Source organism: Sorghum bicolor, chromosome 5, assembly GCF_000003195.3.
Source record: "Sorghum bicolor cultivar BTx623 chromosome 5, Sorghum_bicolor_NCBIv3, whole genome shotgun sequence".
Classification (NCBI taxonomy): Eukaryota; Viridiplantae; Streptophyta; class Magnoliopsida; order Poales; family Poaceae; genus Sorghum; species Sorghum bicolor.
Window position 1 is genome coordinate 29,255,969 of NC_012874.2, and position 6,420 is coordinate 29,262,388.

Sequence of the window (6,420 nt, forward strand, 5' to 3'; positions counted from 1 at the left end):
ATGGAAGCCAGAGTGGGAGCATTATGGCCGATTGAGGAGATCGGGCCTGATGGGAATAAGTCGATCGGCTTGCCACTCCTGCTAACCGATGGGGGGGTGTTGTCAATCTGCAAAAGGAATACGGGGGTAAGTTACCGATGGGAATAGTATTGGAAAATGAGACATCGGTTTAAAATACTTACAGTGTCATCAGGGACTTCGTATTCGGGGTCGATCATGCCGCGGTATGAGAGGGCCGATCTGCAGAATAGATTCTCTTTCCATTCTGCCCACCATAGCTTGTATGCCTGAGTGATAAAGGCAGCTGGAACCCATTCTGACAGATCTACATCTGTATCGGCATTTGGTGGTAGCTGGGCTACTCGAGTCCACTCGAGGAGGTTGGCGATGGGTTCTCTGGGCTTTATTACATCGGCATAAGGAAGTGCAATCGGCAATTGGCCAAAAGCTAGCTGGCGAGCTAATACCGATGGATTATAAAATTCATAGGTTTGGGGTGAGGTTTTCGTGCTACCGAAGAAATTCACTGGTATGGCTCTGGGAGTCACGATTGCCATCATCACCTCATTGTCCCTGTCAAGAGCTTCATCAAATGGATTGAAGGTCAGAGGGAGCATGCTGTCTGGGTCGTCATAAGCCAGCCATGGTCGTTCATCTCTGGCCAGACCCTCATACAGAGTCTCGAAGAATTGGCCGATCTGATCCGGATTGTTCCCTGAACCGGGTAAGACGATAACGGCTTCACCAAAGTTCAAGGGGGCACGCGTTGCTGATTCCTCTTCACCTAACACATGATTCTCGGCTATATCTCTTGGGAAATGCTGTGAGAACAAGTTGAAATCAAGGCGCTTATGCAGGTGCAGATTGAGCCACATATTAATAAACCACCAGGGGCCTCCCAAGTTGCCGATGGATTGGCCAAGCAGGAGTTTCTGGGCTACCTGATGAAGAAGGTGGTAAACAGCGCCGAGCAAATATCGGCCGAGAGGAAATTGGCCGCCGCTAGCCAGTCTTTCTGCTGCCGATAGATAGACAGAAGTCGGTCCTGCCGATCGACCACAGAATACAAACTTGTCCAGCCACATGTTCAGAAAGGTGGTTTGCTCCTTTGTGGTGACAGGCCCTCTCCCGCGGTACTTCTGGATGTACCCTGACCAACCGCCGATAGCGCGAGTCTCCACTTTGGCACTGGGGGCGGTATCAAAAAAGTGGGTGCTATCGGCAGAAGATATATCTAGCCCAGTAAGCATGGCTACATCGGCAAGGGTAGGAGAAGCAGGGCCGTGACCAAAAACGAAAGCATTGAGAGTGTCTGACCAAAAGTAGGATGCAGCTATCAGCAATGACTCGTTCCTGTGCATATCGGCAATGGATAGCCTAATGCATTGAGCTAGCTTCCTCTCACCCCATTGAACTTCATAAGAATTGCTGACCCTCAAGAACCAATCTTTCCACCCTAAAGTAGGGCTGGGCCAAGAACGAAAGGTGTCTTTCCACAGATCTAAAGAAAAGTTTTCAGCTCTAAAGGGAATCCTGTTGGTTTCTGCATTGATAAGGTCGGTTGGATCTGGATCCCCTAGAGGGCCGAGGCACTGAAGGTGTGGTTGATCGGTAGGGATGACAATTTTGTTGGACAACTCCTAGTGTTTTGGGGAATAAAAATACAAAGAAAAAGGAAAAGGAAAATGTTCGGTAAGATGAATCGCAGATGAACAGGAATGCGAGAAAAAGGTACAGCAGATGAGATGGAAGTCTGACCTCAGGGACGATGAAGCCAATGGCCATCTTGTCGTGAAGAGGACGTTGGAGGGCACCGGAGTTGATGAAGAAGAGTGCTTGTCGGAGGTCTTGAGGGTTGTAGATGGCGCCGCCGCTGGAAAAGCAAAGTTGGATAGTAGAATGGTGTAATGGGGGGAGGAGTACCCAAGAAGGAACTATTTATAGGACAAGATGGGCAAGGGCAAATCCGTCTTATCTCTTTGCCGCATCCGAGAAGCCCGAGGGTACTCAGGTGGATATGGTAACTGTTCGCACGGTAATCCAGGGATTGTGCAGGTGATTTGACAGGAAGCGGTCATTATCTAAAGATATTTTACTGTGCGCGATCTCCTGGTTGGTCCATCGGCGATATTCTATAACGGTCATCTTGCCGATGGGCGGATAGACGGGGGGTAACCGTTTTTTGCGAATCTCCTGGATGTACGACCAAGAAAGATGCCCGTTTAGGAAGTTGGGAATTTCGAGGAATCTGCGGAGGATTAGGATCAGAGTTGTCCAGATTGAGGTTGTCGGTTACCGGATTAGGAGCATTAATTGCGGAGAAGGCATCATTACTGCAGAGAATTTTGGAGCATTAATAGTTTTATACTCCGAAACTGGGGGGCATGTGTTGACACCGTTTTTGGGCACGTGTCTAGGATGGCAGGATAGGGTGGCAGTACAATGCGGGTTGCTGATGAGGATGGTTGCCGATGAGGGAGAGGTTGAATGTGACTAAGTCCACAGGCAGTAATATGGTGCCGATGGCTGGATAAAAAGGTCTGCCGATGACTATGACAAGGGGATTGCCGATGACGCGAAGGAGGAGTCCGGAAGCTGCCAGTTGTCATCTGGAGGAGTTTCGGTTTGTTACGAAGGATAGTTTTATTATTTCCTTAGTTATTTGCATCGTTTTGTATACGGATTCCGTGTAATTTGGAATTCAAATTCTAATCGTGTCTGGTCGTAGCTCTTTGAGCCGGGTATAAATATAAACCCTAGGACCTTGTAATCAAGATATCAAGAAATCAATCAAACACACGTTTTTACTCATATTCCAGTATCTACTTTTCGACGACTTCGTCATACTTTTTCCTTTTATTACGAGTTCTTAGGAATTGGTCGACTTAAGCTCGGCGTATTCTCGAGTTCCGCGTGAGTACCTCTTAGCCGTGACATCCGGGCGCATCGCTGTTGTCAGGACTAAAGTATTCGAGTTATCACCTTTGCCGATAGTAAGGTCAAATCGGCTGGCACGCCTTAACTTTTGAATCGGGTATTAGCCCTTTGTGTTTGCAGATCAGTTTTGCATCAACACAACCCACATACACAACCATTCAAAATTTTCTTTATTCATTTCTAAGCCCATTAAAAATCACATGCAATTCTGTTCATCAAAAAATTCCACAAAAATTACAGGAGACTTCCAGCTAAGCATAAAGTTTACTGAAAATTTTTCATGATTTTTGGTTACTTATTTTGAGCCACAAAAATCACAAGATTAAGTAATAAAGTAAGTATAATCACCCTACTGTGGTATAAGTGTCAAACAACAGATTTCATATTTTTACAATTTGTCTAATATCATAAAAAACACCCACAAAATTTTCCAGATTTATTGCATGACCCAATTAATTATTAAAAATCATAAAGTACTGCCATGCAAGCATTTAAATTACCATAAATTCATTTATACACCAAATAATATGTAACAATATTTTCTCAGTGATTAAACACACATGCAGAGCCAGCAAAACAAATTTTACATTTTTCTGAGCCATATTTCATTTACTATGCATTTTCCAAGTTTAAGAAAATCATGGATAAAATATATTCACACAGAAAAGTTGCTCCAACATGACATGCAATCATACTAGGATATAGATCTGGAAATAAGGAACACACCAAAATTTATTTCACCATTTTTGGAGCTATATTCATCAAGATATGGATTTTTGAACATTTAAATCATTTCCTGGAAATTATTTTTCTGAAAACAAATCAATTCCACCCCGAGACCCGCTAGGTGCACCCGGTGCAGTGCACCCGCGGCCGCTGACGAGCGGACCCGCCTGCCAGCAGGGCCCGCTGGTCAGAGAGCAGAGGGGGAGGAGCTCCGGCGAGCCGGACCTCACCGTCGGCGACCCCTTTCGGCGAATCAAGCGGCTCTACACGCTCTACGGCTCACGGCGGACCTAGGGCACCCATTTGCGCGGCCTAAAACGGACCGGAGCAGGCTCGCCACCGGCCATGGCGGAGCGGCGGCGCTGCTCGTCGTCGGTACGGGACGCCGGCTCGGTAGAGCGTGGCTGGAGGGGCTTGCGAGCATCGCGGTGCCAAGGCGAACACGATGCGCCAACTACGCAGCACCGGAAGGCATGGAGACGCGCGGACCACGCGTGCGGCGGCGGAGCTCTCGCCGGAGAAGAAAGCGAGGGCGAGCGGGGCTCACCGTGCCTTACCGAGCGCTCAGATGAGCGTTTCGCAACGGCGGAGCGAAGGCGAAGCTCAGGGAAGAACTAATTGAAGAATGGCGCACGCACGGAGGAGGAACAGCCGAGGCGGAGCTCGGGCTCCAATGGCGACGGCGGCGCTCTGCGCGTGCGGGGCGAGGGCGAGAGAGCGAGAGAGAGAGAGCTGAGGGGCGCAAATTGGAGCGGGGGCGGAGGCGAGCGCGACCGGGGCGCTTTGGTGGCCGACCAGGGCGCGTCCTCGCTGCCGCATGCCCGCCACGCGGCGGCCGAGTCCTGCCGGCGCGCCACGGCGTCGCGGCGAGGCCGTCCGCGCGCGGACGCGGGCGCGAGCGCGGGGAAGGGGGAGGGGAGAGCGCGGGCGGGCCGAGCCGGCTTCGGCCAGTGGGCTAGAAGCGAGGCCGCGGCCTGCTAGCGCCCCCTTTTCCCTTTTCCATTTTTTTTTAAAATTTTCTTTTCTTAAATCCTCTTCCAAAAGCATTTTGACCCTTTTCAAATCCTTTTCACCATTTTCACCCAAAAGCAAAGTGATGCCAAACTAAAAACTCTACAACTTTGCTTTAATAGGTAAGACCAAATTCTAAATAGAATTTGAACTACCAATTAAAACTTAGTTCTAGGTTTTTAAATAAAGTTATTTTGGATATTTTGTATAAATCCCATTTCTCAAATTCCATAGCTCCAAAAATTGCACAAAAATATTCTAAATTCTTCTCACACATAAATCAACCTAATTTGAATTTTTCACAATTTTAGAAGCAAGCATCATATTTTTAACATATTTAGAACACATGAGATGATGCACATAAAATCATACTTTTAAAAAGAGTGTCATGCTCATGATGCTTATGCTTGATGGGAATGCTTATGCATGACTTTGGTAAGACTAAGTGCATGCTTAACACCTAGGGTGTTACAGCCCTTCCCTCCTTAGGGAAATCTCGTCCCGAGATTTTGGGTTACTAACCATTTCTTATGAAACTTTGGGTAAACTGTTTTTAAGTAATCCTCTGTTTCCCAGGTGGCATCCCTATCGTCATGATGACTCCACACCACCTTATATGTTCTGACAATTCTGTTTCGGGTTACTCGTTCTTTGGTATCCACGATTCCCACCGGCTGCTCTTTATACTCTAAGTTTGCTTTTATTTTGATCCCTCGGGGTTCAATTCTTTGCTCAGGCACTTTCAAACATTTCCGTAGTTGCGACACATGGAAGACCGGAAAGATCAAGCTCATCTCTTCAGGTAACTGAATCTTATAGGCCACTGGGCCTTTCCTCTCTAGCACTTGGTACGGTCCCACATATCTGGGTGCAAGCTTGCTTCGAACTTGGAAACGTTGAACTTTCTTCATTGGCGTAACCTTGAGGTACACATAGTCACCTATGTTGAATTCAAGTGGCCTTCTTCTCTTATCAGCATAACTCTTCTGTCGTGATTGCGCTGCTTGCATATGTTGCTGTATAATCTGCACCTTTTTCTCGGCATCATTCACAAAGTCGATACCATAGTATCTTCTTTCACCAGGTTCAACCCAGTTTAACGGAGTTCGACATCTTCGACCATACAAAGCTTCAAACGGGGCCATCTTGATGCTCTCTTGATAACTATTATTGTAGGAGAATTCAGCCAAAGGTAACCACGATTCCCATGATCCCTTGGATGATAGCACACAGGCTCTCAGCATATCTTCTAACACTTGATTTAGCCTCTCGGTTTGACCTGAAGTCTGGGGATGATACGCCGTGCTTCTTATCAGACTGGTCCCCAAGCTCTTATGCATGCGCTCCCAGAAGTGAGCAGTGAACTGCGGTCCTCTATCCGATATGATAGTTTTGGGAATACCATGCAATTTGACGATCTCAGCCATATATATATCGGCATACTCAGGAGGTCGGTAACGAGTCCTCACAGGGATGAAATGGGCCGATTTGGTCAATCGATCTATGATTACCCAAATCGAGTCATTCCCCTTCCTTGTGGTTGGTAAACCCGTGATAAAGTCCATACTGACCTCTTCCCATTTCCACTCCGGAACTGATAACGGTTGCAACAGACCTGCAGGTTTCATATGGATAGCCTTAACTCTGCAACACGTGTCACAACGGGCCACATAAGCTGCTATTTCTTTCTTCATCTTGGTCCACCAAAAGTGGGGCCTTAGATCTTGATACATTTTGCTGCTGCCA